Genomic DNA, 6,000 nt, shown 5'->3' on the forward strand with positions numbered 1-6,000 from the left:
GGAATGTCAGGCTAAACATTAGACATCTTAGTCTGCTTCTAGCAAATAACAAGCTTATGTACAGTTCTTTCAAGGAATACTGTTTTAGTTGTGGGTTTACCCTTTTCATCGAATGTGGTGTCACTAACCAACAATCTGACCTTTCTCACCCTATCATGTGGCCCAAGATAAACTTCTGCTATTCTGGCCAGCTTCCATTTATTACATGGTGCTTGATCATCTTGCAAAAATACAGCGTCTTTCACTTTTAACTTTCTTCTGTTCTTCTGCCACTTCTGTCTTGGTTGCAAACTCAAAAGATATTCCTTTTTCCACTGAATCCAAAATTCATTAGCTAAATCAGTGGTTCCCAAACTTTCTCTGCTGGGCCCCCCTTTGGTAGATAAGAAAATTTTTGCGCCCCCCCCAGACAAAAAGAGAAAAAAAAGATAAACAGGACACACATACGGTACACATTTTGTTTTCAGACTCCATTGCAGTTTATTAATACAAACCTCAACCTTTTTTGAACAAATAAAAGTAAACTGCCATAAACTACAGGTTGCAATATAATTATTTTAAGTATAACTGTTTTCAAGCACCTTAACTGTGTAATAGGTTTCTTTTTTTAATATTCAACATTATCAATGCAGTTTTCAAACATTGCCTCTCTGCAAAAACGGGTTTTAAAACATGACCAACTCCCTGAGAAGAAAAAAAACAAAAACCTAAAGATTTGTTGTGCAAAAATGACACCTTTAATCCTCGCATCTTTTCAGTGACTGGTGTGGGCCTGCTTCATGTTGCAGATCTTCTCAAATCTGGGTTGCAGTTTTGAGATTGCCACTCTGAGTTCATTTTCAATGTCCAGCTTTGATCTGTATCTTGTCTTGATTGAGGCCACAGCAGAAAAACCTATCTCACATAGGTAGGATGTGGCAAAAGGAAGAAGTATGGCCAGGGCTCTCTTACCTAGCAGTGGGTAATCTTTCTCCACTCCAATCCAAAATGCAGCCAGTGTCTTTGACTGAAACTGCAGCCTCATTGTTGAATCAGAGGTGACATCAATGAACTGTTCCTCCTCTGATGTGCTGAAGTCGGCAGGTGGTGTTGCACTGAAGTGGTCACGGATCCAGTCATATTCTTTGGGATCCTGCATCAGGAAATATTTCTGGAAATGGTTCTGAAGGGCAGAGATGTGTGCTTTCATGCATGGGATCACTGTGTTCTGCAGTTTGTTGTCTTCAATGAATGATTTCAGGTTCTCAAATGAGTCCACATTTCCAACCTTCACTCGCTGCAGCCACATCTCAAGTTTTCTGGTGAATGATGTGATTTTATCTGCCAGATGTGGAAGGTGTGTATTTGTGCCCTGCAACTGCAAATTCACTTCATTGAGTTTCAGAAGCATGTCACTGAGGTATGCAAGTTTCATGAGGAACTTGTTACAGTAAAATTTGTGGGCAAGATCATTGCCCTCTTCCTTCAAAAAGATGCGGATTTCATCTTGCAGTTCAAAGACCCTGGACAGCACCTTCCCACGTGACAGCCATCGGGACTCGCTGTGAAACAGAACAGCTGTGTGGTCGGAGCCCATTTCCTCGCACAGTGCTGAAAAAATCCGGGCTTTGACAGGTCATGTTTTGATGTAGTTGACGGTGGCAATGATGTCAGTCATTATATCATTCAGCTCGGGACTCAGCTGTTTAGATGCCAGTGCTTCACGGTGTACAGTGGGGCAAAAAAGTATTTAGTCAGCCACCAATTGTGCAAGTTCTCCCACTTAAAAAGATGAGAGAGGCCTGTAATTTTCATCATAGGTACACTTCAACTAATGAGAGAGAATGGGGGGAAAGAATCCAGGAAATCACATCGTAGGATTTTTAATGAATTAATTGGTAAATTCCTTGGTAAAATAAGTATTTGGTCACCTACAAACAAGCAAGATTTCTGGCTCTCACAGACCTGTAACAACTTCTTTAAGAGGCTCCTGTCCTCCACTCGTTACCTGTATTAATGGCACCTGTTTGAACTCATTATCAGTATAAAAGACACCTGTCCACAACCTCAAACAGTCACACTCCAAACTCCACTATGGCCAAGACCAAAGAGCTGTCAAAGGACACCAGAAACAAAATTGTAGACCTGCACCAGGCTGGGAAGACTGAATCTGCAATAGGTAAGCAGCTTGGTGTGAAGAAATCAACTGTGGGAGCAATTATTAGAAACTGGAAGACATACAAGACCACTGATAATCTCCCTCGATCTGGGGCTCCACGCAAGATCTCACCCCGTGGGGTCAAAATGATCACAAGAACGGTGAGCAAAAATCCCAGAACCACACGGGGGGACCTAGTGAATGACCTGCAGAGAGCTGGGACCAAAGTAACAAAGGCTACCATCAGAAACACAATACGCCGCCAGGAACTCAAATCCTGCAGTGCCAGATGTGTCCCCCTGCTTAAGCCAGTACATGTCCAGGCTCGTCTGAAGTTTGCTAGAGAGCATTTGGATGATCCAGAAGAGGATTGGGAGAATGTCATATGGTCAGATGAAACCAAAATAAATAGGGACTGTTGAGCACGGCAGTTTACGAGTTTTTGTCTGAAAAACTCAACTGGCTTGTCTTTGTACTCTGGATGTTTTGTCTCCAAGTGGCGTCTTAGCTTGTTCGGTTTCAAGCTGTCACAAGCTAGCACTTTAAGACAGACAACACACTGCGGTCTCTCCTCATTACCCACCGTTGTACAGGTGAAGCCAAAGACAAGATATGTGTCGTCATATTTTCTTGTCTTTGCCTTGGAATGAACTTGCTTTGGAAGCACATTTGGCGATGCTTCATCCTCTGATCTGCGTTTACGTGGGAGCCCCGCGCCCCCCCCGCACAGACTCTGCGCCCCCCACTTTGGGAACCACTGAGCTAAATATTGAACTTGGCACCACCTTTTTTGAAGATACAAATCTTCCCTGACAAACTGTCCAGGTGGAGGAAGAATAATGGTGGATGTCCTTGGAAGAATGTGGTTTGGAGTCAAAGGTCCAGGTCATTCAAATGTACTCCAATACACAATCTCATAAAAATATACAACCAATATAACGGCAACAGTTACAGAACCTTGAAAGATTCTCAATTTGGAGAGTGCAGCAAGTGTTTCCCCAGTAAGAAAGGGTTCTAAGAAGAACTTTTCTAAGAACATAAGAATCTTTAATTCTTTAAAGAACCCTTAAAGAGTCTATTTTTAATCAAATGCTAAAATTTTACATTATACCAAATGGTTCAAATAGTGCAAATATTACACACAGCAGGAAGTAGGAAAAAAGTTTAAGTGTTTACAGTGTCTTGCAAAAGTATTCACCCCCCAGGTGTTTATCCTGTTTTGTCGTATTACAAGCTGGAATTGAAATGGATTTTTGGGGGGTTAGTACCATTTGATTTACGCAACATGCCTATCACTTTAAAGGTGAAAATTGTTGTTTTATTGTAACCCAAACAATTATTAAGATAAAAAAACAGAAATCTGGAGTGTGCATAGGTATTCACCCCCCAAAGTCAATACTTTGTAGAGCCATCTTTTGCTGCAGTTACAGCTGCAAGTCTCTTGCGGTATGTCTCTAGTAGCTTAGCACATCTAACCACTGGGATTTTTGCCCATTCCTCAAGCCAAAACTGCTCCAACTCCTTCAAGTTAGATGGGTTGCGTTGGTGTACAGCAATCTTCAAGTTATGCCACAAATTCTCAATTGGATTGAGGTCTGGGCTTTGATTAGGCCATTCCAAGACATATAAAGGTTTCCATTTAAACCACTCCAGTGTAGCTTTAGCAGTATGTTTTGGGTCATTGTCCTGCTGGAACGTGAACCTTCGTCCCAGTCTCAAACCTCTGGCTGACTCAAACTTTGTCTCTGACCTGTTTGGAGTGCTTCTTGCTTTTCATGTTGCTTGCTTAGTAGTGTTGCAGAGTCAGGGCCCTTCCAGAACAGGTTGATTTATACAGACATCATGTGACAGATCATGTGGCACTTTGATTGCACACAGGTGGATCTTAATCAGTGTGACTTATGAAATTAATTGGTTGGACCAGCTCTTATTTAGGGGTTTCATACGAAAGGGGGTAAATACCTATGCACACTATAGATTCCCGTTTTTTCATCTTAATTATTGTTTGTGTCACAATAAAAAGAACAATTTGCACCTTTAAAGTGGTAGGCATGTTGTGTAAATCAAATGGTGCTAACCCCCCAAAATCCATTTTAATTCCATCTTGTAATGCGACAAAACAGGACAAACACCAAGGGGGATGAATACTTTTGCAAGACATTGTAAAAAGAGTTTAAAAGTTCACACTGTTTATTCAACAAATTATTATATTACTTTTCACATTCAGATTTTTTTTACATTTGTTTCATGACTGAGCTGTAAGCACCGGCATCCCCAGACCCATTTTACTGGGGCACGTGCCCCAGTACATATCTGCTGTGCCCCAGTAAAATTTCCTGATCACAGTTCAGAAGCAGTAATGTATTTGGCACTGCGGAATAACTGTATACAACCGATGCGTCCAAATCGCACCCATTCGTCTCTATTAAATTGCTGACGGAATATTCATCACACAATTAACATACCTATGTCATGTGAAACCACACGACTTGAGCTTCTCAACGGTGCTACCCACTAGTTGATGTGATAAATGGCTTGCGATAAAATTATCAATTAATTCACATCTAATTTAATCATATTCTGCATACAGCTCTGCGTCCATCTCCACACCCGTTCTTATCAGCGCAATACCTCACTAACTTCTGAGATTACACAACAAACCATACATCAAAATAAACAGCAGTACCTACCATTTCAAATGGTATGAAATATTCATCTATGCCTTTTGCCTTTCTCAAGTAATCTGGTTTTGAAATTACAGCAACAGCAAATTACAGCAATAATTTGTCTCCAACTTCGGACTAATAATCAAATGTAGCTTATATTACAGTTATGTCGGTACATGATATATTTTTACAAATTATTGGTAAGACATACAGTAGGCTATCCCACTATCATGATATTTATGTTGCCAGATTCCAGACAATCCACACAAGTATGAAAAGATATTTCAGTTGACATACTTTCTATAGTGGCATACATTCAAGAACATGAAAAATTCATAAATGTAAAATGTTTTTCCTTGATAGAAAAGCCTGATGTAAATATGCAAATATTAATATAACCTAGACTATCCTGAGAAAAAAACATAAATTATTATATCATTATAGCATGTAGATGGATGGCCCTTATAATGGCCATGAGCTTGAAAGTAAAGATAGTATACCCTGAAAATAGCCTATGGTTAATTTAGATCAATAATATCAGGAATAGAGTGGATGTTTTTCTACTTCAAGGTGCATCAACGTTGGCAACTTTCTGTCCCTAAATATAAGGTGCACATTCTGTGCGTCTGTGCATGTCCATGTGAATATAGGGAACGTGCATTACCTCTGAATTACCTCTGCAGATGGACATCAGGAAATTATTCGTCCAAAACAGAGGCAGGGACAGGGAAGCAGTAAGCAGAGATGAGGATAAGGTGGAGGATAAGCTGATCTTGCTGTACGTTAACATTATCATCATTTAGCTATGCTCGGTCAGCTGGCAAAAGTGATGCTAACTGTAGATGCTGTATGCATTTCATTTATGGCTATCAACAAGTTCACTGTATTGGAAAAAGTAGTTAGTTAGTTCCCATAGCACTTAAAAGTCAGTGCATACTAGCATTTATATAAGCTACAAAAACTATGCCAGGGTGAAAATCAATAACAAAATAAAATATGGGTGGGGGGGGATGTCCCAGTAGAGCTTTATGTCTAGCAACGCCCCTGGCTGTAAGTTTAATAAACGTAGCTGGTTACAAAATAAGAACAATTATCTTTATAAATGTAAACAGAAGCGATAACATCTCATCTCATTATCTCTAGCCGCTTTATCCTGTTTGACAGGGTCACAGGCAAGCTGGAGCCTATCCCAGCTGA

This window comes from Neoarius graeffei, chromosome 16 (assembly GCF_027579695.1).
Source record: "Neoarius graeffei isolate fNeoGra1 chromosome 16, fNeoGra1.pri, whole genome shotgun sequence".
NCBI lineage: Eukaryota > Metazoa > Chordata > Actinopteri > Siluriformes > Ariidae > Neoarius > Neoarius graeffei.